General features: G+C 39.9%; 1 protein-coding gene across 1 annotated transcript in view; it reads left to right on the top strand.

Moving 5' to 3' along the window:
- The first annotated feature begins 2,095 nt into the window (after positions 1-2,095).
- Positions 2,096-24,599, top strand: part of Ppp2r3a (protein phosphatase 2 regulatory subunit B''alpha) — a 155,016-nt gene continuing 132,512 nt past the window's right edge. Inside the window, exon 1 of the mRNA XM_076576919.1 lies at positions 2,096-2,269. The gene's annotated coding sequence lies outside the window, so the exon portion shown is untranslated. The remainder of the gene's footprint in view (positions 2,270-24,599) is intronic.

Raw genomic sequence — 24,599 nt, 5'->3', positions numbered from 1 at the left:
CTGCTGGATATTTTTCAGATGCCTCCTTGCATGAGAAAAATTTTATTACTCTCCCTACCCCAATGGAATGTGTTCAAGACTATTCCTCTATTATCATAACAAATTACTCATTTATTCTCAAATATTTCTCCATTTCTTGGCCATAAGCAAAGACTGTGTTCTTATCCATAACACCTTCCATAGAGTCTGGGGCCCAGTAAATTGTGGTGAGTTGGAAATTCACCAAGATACCCATGACGGAGGGACTGGTTCCATTGTATTGAACCAAGTTTCCAGGCATGAATTGGGTCCTTTTCTGGAATGGGGGTTTTATTTATTTGCTTTCTTATTTATTGAGACAGATTCTCATGTAGGCCAGGTGGGCCTCCAGCTTGTTATGAACCATGGCCAGCCTTGAACTCTTCCCTGATCTTCTTGTCTCTGACTCCTACCCAGAATTGCAGGCAGGTACCTCCACGCCCAGGAGGAATTGTGTCCTTTACATTCCAGTGAGATGTGTGTAAGTGCATATGAAGGCCCTGCAGGAGTCCTGGGGTAGAAGCAGGGAGTGAAGCTGTGTCAGATTCACTGAGTACTTCCTGTCCTCACCATCAGGAGCTGTACTGTGACCTTTGCCACCTCTGTGTGACCCGCCCTGCCTTCCTCACAGGATTGTTCTGACTCAAAGAAGATACATTCAGTGTGGTATGTGGAAAGCCTTTTTAGATGGGAAAGTATCAAGTTGGACGTGTAGTGGCTTTTCTTCTTCCAGGGCACCACAGACCACATTTTAGCTACCTGAAAGACTAACTTGGTAAAATGGTTCCAGAAGTAAAGCCTGTTTGGGGCAATTTTATATACATTTTTCTGTTAAAAAATAAAAAAAATATATAATTTTCATAATCAAGCTTACACAGAGCTACAGAGTGTAAAACTATATACATGTTGTTTGCTTGCGCCATACATACATACATACATGTACAATGTATGTATTCACATGTACACTTAGTATGGCGACTGGTGTTGTGCTAAGAGCTGTTGATAAAGGAAAGTGATAAACCATGCTCCCAGAGCCTGTCCTCACAGTCTGCCCAATTCTTGGCTCTTTTAAGTCTTTATCTATATCTGATTCTTCTTCATCTCTACAAGCATGTCACTCACACTATTCACTCTTCTGACTGACTGACTGACTTGTTATCTATATTCTTCTATAATGATTGCTTTTCTAATTAAGAATTGAACGTGCATTTTTATGTTCATTTACTTACATTAATTCTTTTTTATTTAATTTTCATTTTACATACCAACCACTGTTCATCCCCTCCTCCCCCCATCCCACCCCCCGAACGTGCATTATTTTTATTGTTGAGCCATGATATTCATGTTGGCCAGATTGGCTTCAAACTAGCAATATAGCAAAAGATAACTCTGAACTTCTGATTCTCTTGGCAACTCCACCTCTGCAGAGCTGGAATTAGAGGCGTGGGTCAACTCTCCCAGTTTATGTGATTTTATGTGGTGTTAGGCACCTATACACACTGAGCTATGTACCTAGCCCAGTCAACCATGTATTTCCCCGTTTTAGTAAAGGCCTTGTTTATTATTTTAGCTAGGGTCAAAGCTTCAGGCATCAAAATTGCAAGTGTTTCAGAACAATCCATTAAGTTGTGCATTTGTTTTATGTAGTTTTGTTTAACAATTTTTAAATTCTGTTTAACAATCTGTTTAAAAAAATAAATGAAAACTCTTCTTTCAAAACTCACACAGCTTGGGCTGAGCGAAAAGGAGCTTGCAGGTGTGGGCCACGGCGAGGCGTGGAGACGGTAGTCTGGGTCACACAGCCTCCCAGAAGGGCAAGACAGCTAAGGAAGAGGACAGTAAAGAGGGCAATAAAAACAATGACGGCCGTCATAAAATGCATACTTTTAGCATGAAACTCCTTCGCCAAACAGTACTGAGCCGCCGCCGTCTCCGTTATACAAAGCAGTGCACAGCGGCAGCCGCAGCGGCTCTCCCGGTGCCCCTCGGGGACCCCTTTCAGGGGAGGGGGGGGTTGGAAACCAGGCGCGGCCAGGTGGGCGGGGCCGATAGGGGCGGGGCTGGTGGGCGGGGCTGAGGCGCTGGCGGGTGGCTGGGCGGCTGGGCGGGGCGCGCTCAGGCCTCGGCTCCTCACGCGCGGCGAAAGCGGCCCCAGACCCCGCGCTGCGGGAAGCCGGGGCGGTGTGTGGCGCGTCGCTTGAGAGCCGAGGCAGCCGCTGGAGGAGGAGGAGGAGGAGCGGCGGGCACTGAGGTAGGCGCACCGACGCGGGGCGCTAGGCCAGCTCTGCTTCTCAGCCCCCCGGCCCGCCGCGGGCTGGCGAGGCCGAGGGGCGGTGCGCGGAGACCGGGGCGGGCGGGGCCGGGGGCGGGGACTGGCCTGGCCGCAGGGGCCGCGCGCGGTGGAGGGACTCCCGGCGGAGCGCGGGCACGGCGGAGGACTCCCGGGGCTGGCGGCAAAGGAGAACGCTGGCCGGGGTGCCCCGCGGAGGAGTCCGGGGGGGCCGGATGGCCGGCGCCTCCCACCTCGCGGGACGCTCGGCCCGGGAACTCGTTAACAGGAAAGCTTGGCAGAGCAGCAAATGCCAAGGTTCTGGAAGAACTGAGAGTCACGTCGTTCCGCGCTGAGGCTTTATTTTCCTTCCCCGCCCCCTGGCCGCCTTCGGCCAGACTTGGCCAAAGAAGGATGTGTCACCAGTTCGGGGCTGCGGGAGGGATCCCGGCCACTCGGGGAACAGGGGCACCTGAAACAAAGGTAGAGGGCGGCCGAGTGGCCGAGCTGCAAAGGCCTCGGCGGCTCCCACGGTCTGCCGGCCCGGCTGCCGCCTCCGAGGGGCGTTCTCCTTGGGGACCACTCGATGGAAACCAGCTGGCCGGGCTTGGAGTTGATGTTGCATCGGAACTGTGTTGTGCTCACATTATTTCCATTCCTCCCACTCTGATAAAGCCTAAGGAAATTTTATCCCACTCGATGCTCTGCAAATGCGGAGGGGGGAGACAAATTGCTGTTTGTAAATTATAAGGTATTTTCTTTGTAGAAACTAGTTTGAAAACACAGAATAAATGCTTTCACACGCAAGTGAAGGGAATGATTTGTAGTGCCTTTCAAAATCTGAGAAGAGTTCCTCCTCGGATCTTCATTTATGTACAGAACGTCTCCTGCTTCTCTGGTGCCAGGCATTTTTCTTTGTTCTTCGTTAGTGTCTGGCCTCAGTTTCTTGTAAACAGAGCATCAAGCACAGAGACCCTAAAAATTGCCATACTAGGTCAGAGCATGGGCGTCCAGCTAAACAGGCAGCAGACTCGTGTTGTAGTAAAACACAGGGCTTTTTCCTTTGCACCGTAAAATTTTATCTTAATTTCTTTCACTGGTCTCCATTACTGGAAGCTTTAAAAAAAAATCTACAGATGACTTCTGATTTGCACTCGATTTATTCACGTTTATTGCATTCAAAAGGCTCTCTGGTCATTTCTGACAGACTTATGTCATGAGATACTTGGGAAGGGGGGGGCTGGACTTGGATCTTTTACTCAACCTAAAAACGCAGATCAGGAATACAAAGTTTTGGTATATTTTGTTTTTTTTAATAGAAAGCTTTGGAAAAGCCTTTACAGAGCTAATGTAGTTGTTGGATTCAATGATAGCTTTATACACTAACAACCTGAATATTAAGCAGTTAATGCTTTACTTTCATGCACAAGATTTGCATATGTTAAAATGTCACTTTGCTTAACATTCTGCATAGTGAAGGACTTTCTGACTTTATCCTTGGTCTGGATTCATCTGGCCTTAAGTTTCAGCTGAAACCAAGTATCCTGAGAGAAAGGAAGTTTTGCTTGAGCAGGAAGAGAATAAAGGGGTTGGGCAGTTATGGAGTACAGGATATTTGAAGGTGATAAACTCAGCGACTCATTTCTGATCAGTATGGTTCCAGTTGATCTGGCCTCTGTCAGTTCAACAAGTAACTCAAGCTTTACATCTCTGAAACTCTTCTTGAGATCCTTCCGATTCTCTCTCTCTCTCTCTCTCTCTCTCTCTCTCTCTCTCTCTCTCTCTCTCACACACACACACACACACACACACACACACACACACACACACACACACACACCAAAAGTAACAACAAAACCCCACCAGAGCAAGAAGTAGAATTGGCTAACCTTCTGAGTATCACCTCTCTATCAGGGTTTCTCATAGGTGGTACTATTGACATTTTAGATCAGATTAATACTTTGTTGTAGAGGGCTATCCTGTGCAATAGAGGATGGTTAGCCAAGTTCCTGACTTAGAGTCCTAGCTATTGGTATAGTACCACACACATACTTAATAACAATAAAAAATGCTTCTAGACCAGTGGTGACTCTTTAATACAATTTCTCATGTTGTGATGACCCCCAGCCATAAAATTATTTCATTGCTACTTTATAACTGTAATTTTGCTACAGTTGTGAATAGTAATTCCTGTGTTCTCCCATGTTCTTAGGCAACCCCTCTGAAAGGGTCATTTGGCCCCCAAGTTGAGAACCGTTATTCCAGACATTGCCAGGTATCCCCCGAGAAGAGCCAAATTATCCATAGTTGAAAACTACACTTGTAAACTAGCTGTTGCCTTAATCCCAGAACACTGCTGTTGTATAACATTATTATAAGGTGTGTTACTTTTGTTTATGCTGCATTTGTTTAACTCTGTGAAGCTGTGTTACTGTGCCTGTCTAGAACAACTGATAGTCTAATAAAGAACTGAACAGCCAATAGCAAGGCAGGAGAAAGGATAGGTTGAGCTGGCAGTCAGAGAGGATAAATAGAAAAAGAGCTCTAGGAGCGAGGGAAGGAGGACATCAGGGGCCAGCCACCCAGGTACACTACCAACAACAGAGTAAGAAAGAATGGTATACAGGAATAGAGAAAGGTAAAAGCCCAGAGGCAAAAGATGGACAAGATAATTTAAGAAAAGCTGGCAAGAAACAAGCCAAGCTAAGGCCGGGCATTCATAATTAAGAATAAGCCTCTGTGTATGGTTTATTTGGGAGCTGGGTGGCGGGCCCCCCAAAGGAGCAAAACCAAACAACACAGTGCATTGCCCTTGTTTGCTGATATGTTGCCTTTGCTTTCCTAAGTAAGGGCAATAGAAGTCATTTATTTCATATGGGACAACCTCATTTGCCAACTGGATGGTAGGTTAGGTCTAGGAAAACAAAGGTAAAACCATCTGGTATGCTATATGCATTTCTGGTTTGTATAGTCTAAAGAGGTAACTGGTGTAAACGTGTAATTATACAGTTATCTCATTACAGCTGTGTTAAATTCTAAGAGAAGTTCAGGTTTCCCTGAGTATATAAAATGTTACTCTTGACCTAGTCTGGAAACTGAGGAATGTTTCTTTGGGGGAAGTAACATTTGAGATGGACTCAGAAGGATAAACATGGAATTGCTAAGTAAAGCTTGGGGAACAGGGTTCTACACAGAAAGAACAACTGTGGACCCTGAGACAGAAAAGAATAGTTTTTCCTTGGGAACCCAGAAGCTAGTGTGGCTGGCACTTGAAGAGTTAGGGGGGCAGAATGATATAAAATAAGTAGGAAAGTAAGTGGAAGCTATCTGCTACTGATTGATTTCTCAGTCCAGCCTACCACTAGAATCATGCAAGGACTTAAATCAGTGTTGGGACCCTCCTCCAGGCCCATGAATCACAATATCTTCTTCCAGCCACTATTTCCCCTATGCCTTCTGAATAACCACTGGTAATAGTTTTGTTTACCATTGTGGGCTTTTTTTTTTTTTTTTGATAGGCATCCTGTTTATACAAATGGTAACACACTGTGCTCTGTTCTTTTAACAGTCCCTTGGGAATTTACCCATTTTGATGTATATGTCCTTTATTTTTGAATGATTTAAAGATTATTCAGCCATTCTCCTATTGATGGGTATGTAAATGTTTCCAGTTTATTATAAAGAGCACTATAAATATGCTAGTTCACATGTGTATGGGTGTATTTGTGGAATAAATTGATAGAAATGAGATTACTGGACCAAATATGTTTATGAAAGATCATCATATGGAAAAAATGATTTGAACAAGGTAGCTAGGATATAAAAAAAAATGGTCACTGGGACTAGGATGATAGCAATGGAGCTAGAAAGAAGAACATGTGTATATGAAATGTACTTAAGAGGCATGGTTGATAGGATTTAGAACAACAGTTCTCAACCTGTAGGTTAAAACCCCCTAGAGGTCACATACCAGATATCCTGCATATCAGATACTTACATTACTATTAATAACAGTAGCAAAATTACAGTTATGAAATAACAATGACATCATGTTATGGTTGGGAGTCACCACATGAGGAACTGTACTTGGAGGGTCACAGCATTAGGAAGGTTGAGAACCACTGGTGTAGAAGAAGATAACGGCACAAATGTTGAGGGTAGAAAAACAACTTCCTAGGATAAATTCCAGAGCACTAGGTTGCCCCAAAATGTGAACAGTGGAGTTTTTTCCTGAAATAGAGAATATCATAAGGGTAGTTTTGAGGTGGATTTAAGTCATAGTTCACATGTGTGTGAAAGCACTTGACAGTTCAGAACCCATAGGGGAAAAAAGCATAGAACTGGAGGCACAAATTTTTAGGCTTAAGTTGAAGTGTATGGGTGAAATTATTCATTGCAGAGGTTGCAAACCAATAGCTAGCTTACAGATGTTTTAGTTTGTCCATGAGGTAGTTTCATCATTAGTTCTGCTTAAGTTGCCAATATTTTTAAATCTGAAGATTTTTAGAGAGAAAGTGAATGGCACACTACACTCTTTCTTGTATGGCAACAGTGATCAGAGGTTAAGTCACAACTGATCCCAGGCAGCCACTCCCTAAAATTTATGCGTGGCCTGCTTTGCCTCTGCTTCTGTATTTTGTGAGTGAGTGTGTGTGCACATGTGGAAGTCGAAAGGTAACTTTCAGGAGTTGGGTGTCTCCTTGTTGATTCAGGATCTTTGTTTTCCCTGTGCTGCCACCTCTAGGCTTGGTGGCCCATGAGCTTTCTGGTTAGTTTGCCTGTCTCCATCTCCCATCTGACTGTAGGAGTGCTGGCATTGCATATATATGTAGATGCACCACATAGTTCTGAGGGTCAAACTCAGGCTTTCGGTACAGGTACTTCTACCAGCTGGCCAACTTGCTGACCTAATTCTGTGTGCTTTTGAATGTATAATCCCTGGTCAAGAGAGAGTATTGGAAAACACTGAATGATTTTTTAAAAAATACCAATGCTAGGGTTGGGGAGGTAGCTGCACAAGTGTAAGGACTTGGATTGGAATCTCCAGTGTCCATGTAAAAATCTCTGCATGGCAGGCAGTACAGTCACTGGTAATTCCAGTGCTTTGACAGTAATAGGAGGGTGACTGGAATTTGCTGGCCACTAGCCTGGCTCCAAATTTAGTGAGAGACCCTGTTGAACTTCTGTGGGTCAACATGGATGCACACACCATCATGCATATGTGCACATGTGCCACATATACACCCCTGCACACATTTGCACACACACATACACTTGAAAAAATAATAATGCTGAGGTCCATCTAAGAAATTTCTGTTTCTATTTATTTGATCTGAATTGCAGTGTTGGGTTTGTTTGATTGTGTTGTGTGCTTGTGTTGTATGGGTGGTGGTGGTGGTGGTGGTGGTGGTGGTGGTGGTGGTGGTGGTGGTAATGGTGGTAATTTAGTTTTCTAGTTGGGGGTCTAGCTCTGGATGGCCAGGTACTTGCTGTTGAAGCACTAGATAGCCTCTGAGTACCAGTGCTCATTCTGCTCAACCTCTGTAGTGCTGGCAGCCTTGTCTAAAGGCTCCTCAGATGATTCTACTGACTAGTGGAAGAAGAGCCACTGACCCAAGATTAGCAACAGAAGATGGCCCAGAGCTAGTTTTGGCCTGGGTTTTTTTTTTCCGTTTGTTTTTTAGAATAAGATAACGAGAAGTAAATAGAGGGGTACCATGAGGTGGCACCTTGCTTGATGTTAGGTATGTGACAACTGAATGCATACTATGGAGTTTTTAGTTAAATGAGGCAGAAAAAGTTTTGTTTGTGTATAGGCAAGCACACTGTACTTAAATGAGATATTTAAAGGGTTTTAAAAATAAACCATGCTGGGCGGTGGTGGCGCACGCCATAATCCCAGCACTCGGGAGGCAGAGCCAGGCAGATCTCTGTGAGTTCGAGGCCAGCCTGGACTACCAAGTGAGTTCCAGGAAACGTGCAAAGCTACACAGAGAAACCCTGTCTCGAAAAAAAAACCAAATAAAATAAAATAAACCATACTTTGAAGCTGGAGAGAGATCACTCAGCACCCATATGCCCATTCTCAATTATCTATGACACTAGCTAGTTCCAAGGGATCCAGTGCCCTCTTCTGGCCTCCACAGGCACCAGCACACATGGTACCCACACATTCAGCAAAATACCCATACACGTAAAACAATAAATGAACAAATTATTTTAAAATAGTAACCCATACTTGATTTTTGCTTTATATGCTTTCTTTAAAATCTAATCTAATTGTAGTAGCTAGGTGGTGGTGGCACACACATGTAATCCCAGCACTCAGGAGGCAGAGGCAGGCTTATCTCTGTAAGTTTGAGGCCAGCTTGGTCTACAAAGTGAGTTCTAGGACACCCATAGCTGTTACACAGAGAAACCCTATCTCAAAAAAATCTAATTGTAGTTTGGGTATGCCACAAAGGCAAAGATAGTGCTTAAAAAAAAAAATCATCAAGTACTTAGGTGGGCTGAAAATAATCTGTTGAATTTCAGAAGATGGAAATCTTTGATCTCAGCAAGAGCCATTCTAGAATGGCTAGGAAAAGGTAGAAACCAAATTGAAATAAGTAGACTGTGGTGATATATTGTGTACTCTAATAAACTTGCCTGAGGATCAGAGGACAGAGCCAGCCACTAGATTAGACATAGAGGTCAGACAGTGGTGGCACACAACCTTAATCCTATCACTCGGGAGGCAGAGATCCGTCTGGATTGCTGTGAGTTCAAAGTCACACTGGAAACAGCCAGGCAGTGGTGGCACACACTTTTAATACCAGTACTGGGAAGCACACATGCCTTTAATCCCAGGAAGTGGTGTCTGGGCAGAGAAAGGTATATAAGGTGTGAGGAAACAGGAACTCTCTCTTTGTAGGCAGAGGATTTTGCAGAGTTACGAACTAGTGGCTGGCTGCTCTGCTTCTCTGATCTTTCAGCTTTCACCCTGATATCTGGCTCTGGGTTTGTTTTTGTTTTTGTTTTTTTTTTTGTTGTTGTTGTTAAAAGACCATCTAAGATTTGAACAACAGTAGATCATAAGAAAATAGTGAATGTTCAGAATAATGTGTGTCTCAGTGCAGCGTGGATTGATCCCAGAGCTTTGCACATGCTAGGCAAGTACTCTACCACTGTGCTGTATTTCCAACATAGATTGACCAAGATTTTAAAAAGATTATCTAAAAAGCTGTCATGGTAAGGGAGGGGCTGGTATCTATCGCTATGTAGCAGATACTCAGTGTGTTGAGTACCCAAAGGCTTCTCACTTCTCAGGGAGGTAGCTAGATAGTACTTGATTACTTACCTTCCCCATTGTAGAGGGATTTTGCTTGCATTTGTTTTGAAGACTGCTTTTCACTGACTAGATATTTTTCTAGGACCCTGAATACTTCTGAAGGACTTGATTTAGATGTTAGTAATTTGGCCACTAGTCTCTGGCTTATCTAGAAAGCCGTAGAGTTTCTAAAGGCCAGTAGTGATCTGGGCACCAGTAACCCTTACATCATCCTTCCATTCAAGTGATGAACAAAAACCAGATTGTTGGCATATTGAAAATGGGAGTATTTGGCTGTGCTAGGAAATGTGTATTTGTCAGATTCCCAGGAGTAGTTTTGCAGTATTTTTTTCCAGTTAACTTGATATTAGAACTTGATTTTTCCAGTTATATACATGTAAAATTTTTCATGCTTTGAAATCATTATTGTTGATGGGGTGGCTATAAATTGGAAATCATTGAGGTCAGAGAGAAAGAGCATTGAACAAACTTTGGTATCAAAAAGATTATGTATAAACTGGGCATGGTCCTGCATGCCTTTGATCGCAGTACTTGGGAGAGAGAGGCAGATGGATCTTTGTGATTTCAAGGCCAACCTGGTCTACATAGCCAGTTCCAAGCCAGCCAGGATTGCAAACGAGACTCTGTCCAGAAAGATAGAAAGAATGGGGGTGGGAGAGAATGTGTAAATGTTGTTACCTTGAGTACTCAGAGTCACTATTTAGGATGGGTTGTCATGCAAATGGATACACCCATCTGTTTCTTCTTCATTGATGACCTTAACCTGGCATGGGAGGTTTTAAAGGTCAGTTTTGAATTTGATATGCCTAAGAGTTGCAGTCTTCACAAAATAACAGAAAACACTGAAGGTGGGAAATGCCAAAGATTATTAGTGAAAAATGGTGTTTATTAATTGGGAGCATAAACTTTATTGCTATACTCTTTTGCACATAGAAATAATATCTTATAGGGATGAGAGCCCACAGATATCATTAACGTATCAGTTAGGTGGATAAGTGGATAGTGTGTGTGTGTGTGTGTGTGTGTGTGTGTGTATACCATATAGTATATATAAATACTATATAAAGGATGACTTTGTAATACAAATAGCAAACATAGCTTCAAGATTATTTGTACCAAGAATATATTATTAGAAAATAATTTTATTTAGATGTTTGTATGTACTTCAGCAGCAGTGAGAATTCTCACATAAAAACGATGGTTAGGTACCATACCTGAAGGGTGAAAAGCCATTGCTGATGCAGTTCAGAGCTCCTTTGGTGTGTGGAAGAGCACAGATGACTGAGTGGGCTGAGGCCTTAGACTAAGTTCTCAGATACAAGGCCTGAGTTTGTTGAGGGTAAACTATGTAATTTTTTTAAATTGAGGTGAAATTATTCTTAATGGACAGTTTTTAATAAATTTAGAGTTTGCAAATATCACATCCAATTTTCAAATATTTTTACCACCCCAAAAAGAAACTCTGTATCCCAGTAGGCATTTTCCATTCCTTTCTTTCCAAATTCCTAGCAACAACCATTTTTGCTTTCTGTCCCTATTTACCTGTCTCAAACCTACTTCATAGAAACCTGTCGTGTGTGTGTGTGTGTGTGTGTGTGTGTGTGTGTGTGTGTCTTTTTCAGTATAATGTTTACAAGACTCATTGCATAGTGTAGTATTTGTCAGTACTGCATTTCTTTGGTTGAATTATGAATATATCACATTTTGTTTTCACCAGTTGATGGCATTTGGGTCGTTTGTGCTTTTGGATCTTCTAAACTATGCTGTTAAGAGGATTTATTTACAAGTTTTGCTTAATACTTTCAGTTCATTGGTAGATAAAGGTAGAGTAGAATTGCTGGGTTATATGATAATTCTTTTATTGAAGGTGTTTGTTTTGCGGTATCTGGGATTATCTTGAGGAGCTGGTGCATGCTAGGCAATAACTCAATGTAAGTTACATTCTCAGCCTTTAAGTTTTTAAGGAAAAACTGCCACAGCAGTGGCCCAGCAGTATTTTATGTTGCTACTAGCAGTCTCTGAAAATTCCCTGAAAATTGGTTTCTTTGTTGTTAGCAGTGGTAGTTCTGTTGTTGTTGTCATTGTTTTTTTAATTGTAGACCTCTGCCCTAGTGGATATGAAGTAGTATCTCATTGTGGCTTTGATTTGCAGTTCCATAATGACTTGATGATATTGAATACCTTTCATATATTTCTTGGCTGTTTGGTATTTTCTTTTAAAAATTTTCTATTGAAAAGTTTCTTTTGCCCGTTTTTAAATTGTGTTGCCTTTTTGTTGTTGAGTTATAACAGTTGATTGTAGGAGCCTGGGAAGATGGCTAAGTGGTTAAAACACTTGTGGTGGAAGCACCCTAGTACTCCCTATAAGTGCTGGGTGGTTGTGGCAGTTTACTTATAAGTCTAGCCTTAGAAAGTGGAGACAGGATCCCCAGAACAAGCTGGTTATGAAGACGGACTACATTGACGAGCTCTGAGTTTGAGTAAGAGATCCTGTCTCAAAAGAATGGCGTGGGGAGCTGGAGAGATGGCTCAGTGGTTAATAGTGCTTACTGCTCTTGCAGAGGACCAGGTTCAGTTCCCAGCACCTACATGGTGGCTCACAACCACCTGTAACTTTAGCCCTCTTCTGACCTTCTCAGGCTTTTGCATGCATGAAGTGTGCATAAACTCATTCAGACAAACACACATATACATAAATAAATTTATATATGCATAATTTTTAAAGAGAATAAATGGAAAAGAAATTAAGGAAGACTCCCAGTAATAACTTGAGGCCTTTATATGCACACAGACATCTGTGAAAATGTGCTCACACACACAAGTAAAATGAAGAAAAAGGACAAAAAAAGTTGATTATACACTCTAGATGTTAGGTTTTATCACATCCATGGTTTGAAACTTCTCCAGTTTTGTGAGCTGCCCTTTCACTGTCTTGGTAGTTGCCTTTGCAGAAAAGAACTTAGTCCTGTATTGTTGCCTTTATGCTTCTGGGATCATCAAGGTCACATTAATTTACCCCTATGTTTTTTCTAAGAGTATGTAGCTTTAGTCTTTACATTTCGGTATTCTAGCCATTTTGAGTTAATTTTTTATATGAAGTCAGGCCCATCTTCATTCTTTTGTAAATGGATATCCTGGTGTCCTGGGACTTTTGTGGGAAAAGGCTATGTGATTTTATGCAAGTCTCACGCTTGTTTCATAGTTACAAGATTAAACAAGGGCCTCAGATATATGAAGTAGTTAGAGAGATGATATTATATATCCAGAATTGAACATATATTCTTGAAAGGGATTTGAAATTCTTTCCTTGTTCCCAAATTATGGTATGTAGTCAGACTTTCCTTTGGGCTGCCAGCTCACAAAAATGACACAGAGACTTATTAATTATGAAAGCTCAGCCTATAGCTTAGACTTGTCCCACTAGCTTATAACTTAAATAAGATATAACCCATCTATATTAATCTATATTTTTCCTTGTGGCTTTTTAGCTTTTTTCCGTCTTTCACCTTCTGTTTTCTCTCCATGTCCTCTGGCGTCTCTCTCGCGCGCGCCTAGATTCATCTCCACTTCCTTTCTCCCTTGCCTGGAAGTCCCATCTAACCTCTTCCTGCCTAGCTATTGACCATTCATCTCTTTATTAAACCAATCAGAAGGCGCCTTGGCAAAGACACATCTTCACAGTGTACAAAAAGATTATTTCACAGCAATGGAGTATTTATGTAAGGGCCTTAAAAAGTTTTCAGTCATAGCAGTAAAGTAAAAGGCCATATTTCCATATTGAACCAAGAATCCTTATATTTTACTGCATTTTCTAGAAGCTGTTTCCTGATAAAATATCTGATGACTTCAGGCAATTAACGAATATTTGTTTAGAAACTTGCACATGCCAGGTACTGTTTTAAATATTGGAAATGCAGTACTTTCTGATATAAGGCACTGTATTCTTCAGTGTCTCTTAACTCTATCTAGATCTTTACTAACTATGATCCACACTCCACAGTTATCCAATTCATTGACTCAATTTTCTTTTCTTATTAATCAGGCCTTGAATCTATACTAATTGGGACTTTTCTCTATTGATATCCTCTTGCTAAACTAGTTCAACCCTGACTTTTATGTTGTTAACCAGTGAATCAGTTCTCTGTCTCCTTCAACAGCATCATACACTGTTAGTTTGGGGTTTGTTTTGTTGTTTGTTTGTTTTGTTTTGTGTTTTGTGGATTTTGTTTTGTTTTTTGGGTTTTTTTGTTTTGTTTTGGTTTGGTTTTTGTTTTGTTTTGTTTTTCGAGATAGGGTTTCTTTGTGTACCTTTGGAGCCTGTCCTGGAACTCCTCTGTAGACCAGGCTGGCCTCAAACTCACAGAGATCCGCCTGCCTCTGCCTCCTGAGTGCTGGGATTAAAGGCATGTGCAACCACCGCCCAGTTTGTTTTGTTTTTTAATGCTTTCTTCACTCAACTTCTAGAACACTTCATCATCTATACTTCCTCTTACCTTACTGAGGCTTTTTTCCCCCTCTAGTTTCTCTTTATCTTCCTAACCTCTGAAAGTTGAAGGCTGCAGAGCTTTATCTCAAAACTACATTTCCCATAACCTATCCCATCTCAGTAAAAAGTAGTTTTATTATTTTAGAAGCCCAGGGCAAAAGTCTTAAGTCACCTTTGATTCGCTTTCATTTTTGTTCAGTCTGTCATCAGTCTTGTTGAGTTTACCATCAATTGTTAAGTCATTAGATTAAGTCACTTTCTACTGTCTTCATGTTTCTGCCTTGTTCGACCACCATAATACTTCCTCTAGACTAGCGGTTCTCAGCCTGTGGGTTGCAACCTTTTGGGGTCACCTAAAACCATCAGAAAACACACATATTTGCATTATGATTCATAACAGTAGCAAAATTACAGTTATGAAGTAGCAATGAAATAATCTTATGATTGATGGTCAGCACATGAGGAAGTGTTTTGAAGAGTCACAGCTTTAAGAGGGTTGAGAACCACTGCTCTACACTCTTAGAATACCCTCTTTTTCCTGATGTGTCCTTTCTCTTCTACAACCTGTTGTCAACACAGGAACAAGAATTTTTAATGCCCTGTTCAAAGTTAAATTCTTTCTTCTGAGGCTTTAGATTTACCTTTAAGGGCCACTAACTCCCATCCCCTCCACCCCAACCACACACACCCTTATTTTTCTGACTTTATCTTCTACTCTCCTTTGTGGTTGTTTCTGGATGAGTTGCAAATAATACCCTTCTTCTAGCATGCCTACCTCAGACCTTTGCCATCTCCCTAATAAAGCTTCTCTGTCATTTCCCTAGAATCTTTGTCAACGTTCACTTTTCCTAAAAGTACCTCTCTTCTTCAGACTATCTCTCAGCTCTCTAAGGAATCTGATGATTCACTCCACTCTATTTCTAAGACAGAGTGCCTGAGGTTATCCCTCTTCTTGCTGTTTGCTTATTCTATTTTGGTTTTAGGTTATTTTGTTTTGTTTTTCCTTCAATGACAGGATCTCACTACGTAGCCCAGACTGGCCTGAAACTCACAGCAATACTCTTGCCTCAGCCACCTAAGTGCTAGGATTATGTATGTGTAAACTCTCCTTATTTATCTGTCTTTAACTGTCATTTGAATGGAATTCATCTGGATTTAAAAAAAATTAAAAACTTCCTGTCTATAAAATCAAAACTTAAAAACCAAGATTAATGGCTATGAATGGAGTATGCCATTAAAACCTTAGATATCATAGCAGGGTACAGTTTTTTTTTACTTGTAGTTCACAGGCATATTCCCTATTTTACAGTTGTGAAGACTGAGGCCTAGAATGCCATTGAGAGTAGTACTGACATATTAGTACCATGCTAAGTCCTCCCATAAGCTCTGTGGCTCGGGTGTTAGCGTTTTGTCTTCTCTGAATTTGGTATATATGACAACCTTTGTGTTTTTCTGGCAGATCTGGTTGGAACCCCTTGCCCATGGCGAGTTAGTATTCCTAAAGTAAATAGAGGCCCACGGGTGCTGTACCACCCGGATGGGAGTATTAAAGGCAGTTGAGGGTCCTATGTAATAGGGAAAGAACATGTTGATTCTACTGTGAAGTGCCGGGATTCTAAAGGAAGGGGCAAAGAAATCATATCTGGTAACAATCTCTCCCAGTAGCAAGTTCAGAGAGACATCATCTGGGTCTGTTTCTCCAAACCTGCAGGCTTTCATATGGACCTTCTGGTGTCTTATAAAAAGTTGCAATGTTGTCACTTGATTTATTGTATTTAAAGATAATTCATTATTTCTTTGATTTTTCAGTTTTCAATAAATCTCCTTTTGTGTGTGTGAAAGTGGGAAGGTAGATTTGAGTGTGTGCCTGTTAGAGGTGGTGGTATGTGCACATACAGCATACGGTGTATTATTGTTAGTTCTATAGTTAATAGTTAGCCCGCTGTGTGCTAAAACACTGGTTGGATATGCTTTCAAAATATCTATTTATGTGCAGCATTAAAAATATTTATATTCTATATAAATTATAATATAACATTTTTATATTATAAAAATGGCAGACTTTTTTATTCTGTTGGAGTTCTCCCCCTTTGTGATATTTTTTTATGTTGTTAATTTTGATATCAAATTTGTTTATTTTGCCTTTATAGCTTTTGAGTTTATGAAGCATTCTTATTCATCATACAGTTCTTTTTATTTTATATTAATTATACATAATAATGTGTTTTGTTTTTATATTTATATATATAAACTATATTTTCATATTCATCTCCCATTTCCTTCTCATTATCCTCCCACACTCCCTGGCTTCCTTCCTCTCTCCAACTTATAACCTGTTTACTTTTATGTCTTTATTTGTATCTGTGTGTGTGTGTGTGTGTGTGTGTGTGTGTGTCCTAATTAGTCTAATTGGGGTTGCATACATGAATATAAGAGAGTTATTTACAGGAACATGGGCATCTTAGCTGTGTCTACAACACTGAAGAAAATGTATCCCCTTACCCCAGCAACCAGTAATTGCCAGTAGTAATTCATCAGAGGGTTGGGGCCTTGTCATCCCCTCCCCCTTCTTCCCTCTTGATGGGCTCCATCTTGTACTGGTCTCCTGTGGGGGAATTGCAGTTGCTGTGAGTTCATGTCATGTCTAAAAAATAATATTTAAAATACTCTACTCCTTACTCCAACTCCTAGATTCTTTCTACCCCACTCTTACACAATGTTCCTTGAGCCTTGGAAGGGCTGATACAGAGACTTCTTATTCAGTAGTCACTAATTCTTAACACCTTGACTAGTTAATGAATCTATACAATAACTGTTACCCATTGCAAAAAGGCTTTTCTGACCAAAACTGAAAACAGCACTAGTATTTGGGCATAAACTTATTTAGAAAGCAGGTAATGTGATAAGTACATGTCCATTTAGAAAAGTAACAGTAGTATCTTCCCGCTAGGTTCTGTGACTTCCCTGGCCAAGGGTTTTTGACCAGGTGTACTGTACAGGTATTGATTCCTTCCAATGGAGTAGGCCTCCATCAGAAATGATTGTGAGCCTATAATAGCCATGCCACTAGTGCACCAATGGGATATCTTGTCAGGCAGATCGGTGGTGCAGCACAAAGGGTTTAGTAAGACTGTTGATGGCTTTCCTCCCACAACAACCTGCATGACACTTCCCATCACTGTAAAAGATAGCCAGCAGAGAAGAAGCCGTTAGCTCAGTTTCAACTTCATTTTTCTGTGTTCTGTGACCAAAGTGTAATTTTACAGAAGTAGCAATGGGATCTTTCCATCTTGTTCTGGTAGCAATGAAAAGCAGTAGCAATGGCCTGCATTGTTTTAAACTGACTTTTTAATTAATTAGTTTTCTGCTATTAAAAAGATACTATTGAATTTCTGTTTGATGCTGTAAACTGGCTACATGTTATGGATATGAGAATGAATAAACTAGAATCTTATTTTTTATGCTTTTATATGCTTTTCAAATTGAAGTCTTTAATTCATTCGGAATTTATTTTTGTGACTAGTGTGAATTTTGTGAATAGCCAAATATTTATTTGGCTGTCTATTTTGAATAATTTTATAGTAGGTAGTACATCAATTATCATTTACTAATTCCTCATATGTATGTGTTGATTTTAGGACTCTGATTAGTCCCATTTATCATTGTTTCTTTGCCATTGGTATTTACTTAGTTTTAATTACCATGCTTGCTTATATACACAATACAACTCTTGTTTATTCTCAACTTTCAGAGAAAGAAACTTTCAGATTTCATTCCTCTCCCAGCAGTTTAAGACTATGTCATGTCTCCTCTTTGACTTTTCTTGAAGTTGAACTTTGCTCTCATTTCTGTCTTCCCTTATGATCTCACTATCATGTTTTCTCCAAAATGAATTTCAAAGTAAATTAAATATTTCTTGTTGTATTACTACTAGAGATGGTAATTCACATATTTTCTTTGAATAGTTTTGTTTAATTTGATGCTACTCATTTTTTTCATTTTATTTTGTTTTATTATTATTGTTTTATGGGGCCTCATGTTGTCCAGACTAGCCTTGAATTTACTGTGTAGTGGAAGATGACCTTAAACTTCTGATCCTCTTGCCTCCACCTCCTAGCTGCTGGTATTACAGGTGTGTGCCACCACACCAGGTTTTTAATTCTGTCTTTGGACTGGACCATAGGGGCCTCATGCATACTAGATAGGCACTCTACTAATACGCTACATCCTTACCCTATTAATTACTTTTGGGCTCCACAATACCACTATTTTTTGCCTGAAATTGCTATTTGTAGGCAGATGAGTACTTAATATGCTCATTTAGTAGACAAGCCCAGTTCCAAAATGTACTAAGAATCTTTCCTGTGATAAGACCTAGCCAAAGATATAGTCAAATCTGGACAAATAGGGAACACCAGTGAGACCAAGGAGTAGGATAGCAAAGCTGTCTCCAGGACAGAAGCTATTCAGTGAATTCTGTTGATGGTCACATTTATGAACATGAAAAGTCAGCACAAAGAACCTGGCCTTTTCCTCTTACCTAGAGCTATTCCCACTGAGCTTTTTTCTCCTTCCTCTACCTCCATTGGGGATCTGACAGTTCATACATTAAGAAGATACTATTGAATTTCTGTTTCATGCTGTGCATTGGCTACATGTTGTGGATATGAGAGTGAATAAATTATAGTGGTTTCCTGCTTCATCTGCTTCTGCTTCCCCGACCCATCACATTGCTAGCTGAATCCCATCACCCCCTCACTGAGAAACTAGAGCAGTGTTGCAAATGCTTAATAAATACTTTGTGAATAAATGGAAAGTATTTTCTAAGTTTTTTTCTGTTCAGTGACTTTTGACACTGAATCTTCATTCTTGAATTTGTTTTCTCCAAATTGAATTTCATATTTTACTCTCCTATTAAGTTTCTTTAAATTGTATTTTCTTATCCTGACATTTGCATTCTTTCACATTTAAAGCCTTGTGCATTTTCCATTTCCCTCCTGTCGACTTAATCTCACAGGTCACTTGTTTTTATTTTTTTAAATTAAGCTTTATGTTTGGCCTTATGGCATGTGTTTACATGGTGTTCTATTTCTGGACATGATTCTATTTTTTCATGTGCTTTTAATTATGTCCTAGTCAGTTTTATTGTTGTACAAGCTCTTTGTTTTAATTATAATTACAAAGTTTGATAATATAGTGTGACATTCAAAGAGCATTTAACATTATTCATCCACTTAAAAGTTGTAAGTTTTACTCCATTTATTTGATATGATTTTATTTTATATAGCTGTTTTGTGTCATAACTTTATTTCTTAATGACTTCATTTCAGACTTTGTGAAAAATTAAAGTGAAGTTTAAAAAGTTTGATCTCTCTAAGTTCTATCCATTGTAGTGTTCTACAGCGTCCCTCCTCCTGTTCATGCCTCTCTTCCTTCCTTCATCCTACTAAGATTTTGAGGCCAATTCCTATTCTAGACATTGAGAAACCTGGAACTATAGGAGAGACTGATTCTCCATGTTCCTTTAGACTTAATATAGTGGTGATGAAGGAGGAAAGGGTTGTTAGACATTAGAAAACCTTAGGTTCAAATCACAGTTCTTGTGCTTTCTTGGTAATATGACCAAGTATTGAGTTTGGGGCTTTGATTGTTTGGTTTTCTTGTTTTTATCTTGGCCTCAGTATTCTCTATTAGGTAACACTGGCTTTATTGTTGGCATAAGAATTTAATTACATGTTACATTTCAATACTCAACCCAGTCCTAATATATTTGAGAACATTCATGTACCACATAATGATATTTTGGATAACAGTGGACAACCACATACCCAATGTGGTCCTAAAAGATTATAGCAGAGCTAAAAAAAATTCCCATTGCCTCATACACACATAGCTTTGGAAGAAAAAGGGGGAAAGGAAATGCTATGAGAAGAAAAAGAACTGCTAAGAAAATTCACAGTGAGGGGTTCATTACTACCTCAACATAATCCTTTAAAAGTTTGAAAATGGGACTGGAGAAATGGCTTGCAGCAGAAAACCCAAGTTTAGTTCCCAGAATTTGCATTAGGTGGCTCACAATCACCTGTAAACTCTAGCTCCAGGGGATTCGACATATCTGCCCTCTCTGAGCACACAATCTACCCAAATACACATGGATACAAATTTTAAAATAAAAATATAATCTTTTTTTTTTTAAGTTTGAAAACAGCCAGACAGTGGTGGTGCACACCTTTAATCCCAGCACTTGAGAGGCCGAAGCAGGAGGATGGATCTCTGTAAATTTAAGGCCAACTTGGTCTAAAGAGTGAGTTTAGGACAGCCAGGGCTACACAGAGAAACCCTGTCTCAAAAACCAAAATAATAATAATAAGTAAATAAATAAAATAAAGTTTGAAAACATGGACCTTCAACACTGATAGATTTTTGTTAATAGGAGAATTCATGAGGCATAGTCTACTTGCAAGCAAATCCAATGTGAAAAGGGAAATGAGGCAAACTGCCATGCACATATTTCTGAAAAGAAGAGTCTCAGGCAGTGATGGTGTGAATGAGAATGTCCCCAATAGGCTCATGTTTGAATGCTTAGTCCCCAGATGGTGGAACTATTTGGGAAGGATTAGAAGGTGTGGTCTTGTTGGAGCAAGTATGGCACTTGGGGACTGGCTTTAATGTTTCAAAAGACTCATACCATTCCCAGTGTGCTTTCTACCTCCTGCTTCTGGATTAGGATGTGAGCTCTCAGCTGCTGCTCCAGACACCATGCCCTCACTCAACCATCATAAACTCTAAATCTTTGGAACCATAAGCCCAACTAAACTCCTTGTGGTATAAGTTGCCTTTGCCATGGTGTCTTATAACATTAATAGAAAAATAACTAAGATAGGCAGATTCTAGAAGGATCCAGAAGATGATGGCTTCATAAATAGAAATGTAGAACTTACTTTTCCAAGTCTAGCTTATTTTACTTGCCATTTGATTTCTACTCTTTTCCTTCAAAAGACATGATTTTGTTCATCTTTCTGGCTGAATAAATGCCTCACTGTATCAGTTGAGATGGCCATGTGCTTTTATACTTGAGTCCGTTTATGTGGTATATTTATTAATCTGTGTATATTGAACCTCTGTGTCCCTGGAGTAAAACCAGCTTGATCATAATGAATAATCTTTTTTTTTTTTTTTTTTTTTTTTTTGGTTTTTTCGAGACAGGGTTTCTTTGTGTAGCTTTGCGCCTTTTCCTGGAACTCACTTGGTAGACCAGGCTGGCCTCGAACTCACAGAGATCCGCCTGCCTCTGCCTCCCGAGTGCTGGGATTAAAGGCGTGCGCCACCACCGCCCGGCTGAATAATCTTTTTAATGTGTTGTTGAATTTGATTTTTGAGTATTGTGTCTACGTTCATCAGGAAAAATTAACTAAAGCTTCCTTTTTTATTTTGCTGTATCAGGGTATTAGATTCATAGGATGAGTTTTGAAGGGTCACCCCTATGTTTTATGGAAGAATTTGAGGCTCGTTGGTGTTCTTTGAAGGTCTGGTAAAAATCAACAGTAAGTCTGTCTAGACTTGAACTAAGAAAATATTTTTATACAACTGTGCAGTGTGTCTGTATTTAAGCCGAGTCTCATTATGAAAGTCAAAAGTTTAAAAGGTAAATATGCTACAGATGCTAAGGTTAATTTGTTTTTAAGAGGGTTTTTTAAATATAAATTTACTATAGCCTAAGTGTAGTTCTTATAAAGTCTACAGTCGTGCCCTGAGGCTTCACATTCACTGACAATTCTGTCACTGACTCACTGAGAGAAACTTATAGTCCTGTAAGTTCCATTTGTGGTAAGTGCCTCAGTCAGTATATCTTTTTTGTTCAGCTATATATATCCTCACCATTATGTTATATGTTACTTTTCTTATTGCTGTGAACAAATACTTGACAAGAAGCAACTTAAAAGAAGAGTTTATTTTGGCTTACAGTTCGTGAGGATACAGTCCATCATAACAGGGAAGGCATGGTGGCAGGAGGCATGATGGCTTGCACCATCAGGAAACAGAATGCTGGTATTCAGCTGGCTTTCTCCTCTTTAATTAGTTCATGACCCCAGCCTATGGGATAATGCCACCTACATTTAGGGTAGTTCTTAACCTTTCTGGAAACACCCCTCATAGGCATACCCAGAGGTATGTATGTATCCATGTGATTCTAACTCCCATCAAGTTAACAACAATGATTAGCTGTCACATATTATAACTCCCAGCAATATTCAATATAGTAACAAGGTCTATAGGCTTATAGTCTTGGAGCCAGATTATATCATATAACCTGGATATGTAGTAAACTCTACCATATCTAAGTATGTGCAATCATGTTCACATAGCCATGAAACCACATAATGATGCAGTTCTTGGAACATGTCCCTGTCCTTAACGCAACTTTATAAATGATGATATAATAGTATTAATTTTCCCTTGGAGAGCCTGATTAAAAGGAGGGAGGGCAACAGCATGCCTAGTGCTCTCCTTTTTACTTTCTATTTGGTTGTTATTTTTCTTTATATTTTTAGCAAGGGCTTGCAGGGAAGAGTTAGGATCTTATTATATAGTCAAGACTAACCTCAAACTCAAGATCTCCCTGCCTCTCTACTTGCTGAGTGTTGGAAATTACAGGTACATCCTCTCCTGGCTTTGCTTTCTGTTATCTATTGATGTTGATAGCATGAATTCTTGCAGAGGGCAGTCGTATGCCTGATGTATTCTCTCAAGTTTGCCAGTAGATGTCTATAGAAGAATTACCTCACTACAAACTCATTTGGAAAAATTTTTAAGGATTTATTTTATTTATAATTAGGGTGTGGTGGAGTATGTATGTATGAGTACAGCTGTCAACAGAGGCCAGAGGTATGAGATCTCCTAGAGGTAGAATTGTAGGTGGTGTGAGCCACCTGATGAGGGTGCTGGGAACCAAATTTCAGTCTTTTGCAAGAGCAGTACATTCTCTTAGCTACTAAACCATCTTTTTAGCCCCTCTTCCCTGCTCAGAAGGCAGAGGCAGGCAGACTGAGCTGGCCTATAAGTTTGAGGCCATCCAATCTATGTAGTGAGATCCTGTCTTAAAAACTGAAACAATAACAATAAAGATGCAGCTTTAGATGTAGATATTAAACTTTACTCTTAGATGGCCTGATTAAGGTGTGACCATGAGGGAAAGTGGCTCAGACAGGAGAGAGAGAACAGGATCTGTGTTGTTTTGTAGAAACTGTCAAGAAATGAAGAGGCCAGGATATCAGATGGATTTTTTTTTTGGATGTTGAAATCAATAAGAATTATGACAGAAATAGTATTGGAGTGACAGTGAGCCAGAAGCTAAAATTACCAAGGAATGAAAAGGGTGACCTTGCAGAGCCATAAATGACTACAGTAGGAAAGGTAGTAGGGTAATGGAGACTGATGATATCTGACTCAGAGCAGGGGATTTTATAAGGACAGAGGGAGGATATTCTGCAGTTAGCAGTGTGGAATAGGAAGGGCACTTACCAGTCCTCCCTTACAATTAAGGAGTGTGGGAGGAAAAAAAAGAGTCCTCCTCTAAAAGGGCTAAGTAAAAGTTGTATCCTTACAGGGTGTCCAAGAAGGTGGACAGAGTTGAAAACTTTTGAGATGTGATAAAGGATATAAGGATTTGGGTGCTAGCTACCTACGAGTTCCATAGGTTTCAGGAGATAGGAAAAGTATACATTTAGAATCCATGTTCATTCACTCATTACCATCTCTCTCTTGTATACTATACATTCTCATTTATATACTATCTGTTCTTATTTTATGTACCTCTCAATTCAGTTGCCTTGCATGTCTTAAATCATTGGACCAGTTAAAGCCAATTCTTTGCCTGGTCCATGCCTATAAAACCATCTTTTTTTTAATATGCATCATGCTTTAAGTCCATGATCATGACCTTAAGTTGACCTTTAATGTTCCCTGGCAATCATACTACATTTCCTTAGTCACTTGCTGTTGATTTCATTTCCTCTAGGGTGACTGTTTTATATCTTCAGTCACTTCCTATGATCACTGTCTCCTTCCCACTTTTTGCTTTGAATAGAAGTTCTTGTTTCTTATTCCACTGATAAAATTGAGTCAGAAAAGACCTTTCGTGATCATAGCTACCGTAACCCACTTGTAGTGGCATCCATATACTCTACCTTTTCTCCTGTTACCATGGAAGAACTAGTACTTGGTCATTAGCTTTCTTCTCTCCTGAGTCTTTCTCTTCTACATGAAGATACCCATTTTTCTCTTAAAAAAAAAAAAACCAATGCTTCTTACATTCACTTTCCTTTTTAAGTATTGCTTTGTTTCACATAAACTTCACAAAAAACTTTTTGAAGCAATTTTCTATATTTAATGGTAATTTTTTATTTTCTTTCTCTCTTCTTTTAAACTGATACCACCATAATTCCAGGAGTAGGGACAGAGTCTGACTTACCAGTTGACAACACTGATATCTACCA

The sequence above is a fragment of the Peromyscus maniculatus genome, chromosome 7, assembly GCF_049852395.1.
Source record: "Peromyscus maniculatus bairdii isolate BWxNUB_F1_BW_parent chromosome 7, HU_Pman_BW_mat_3.1, whole genome shotgun sequence".
NCBI lineage: Eukaryota > Metazoa > Chordata > Mammalia > Rodentia > Cricetidae > Peromyscus > Peromyscus maniculatus.
Note: the sequence above shows the minus strand (reverse complement) of the source record. Positions and strands in the feature narration are given on the sequence as shown.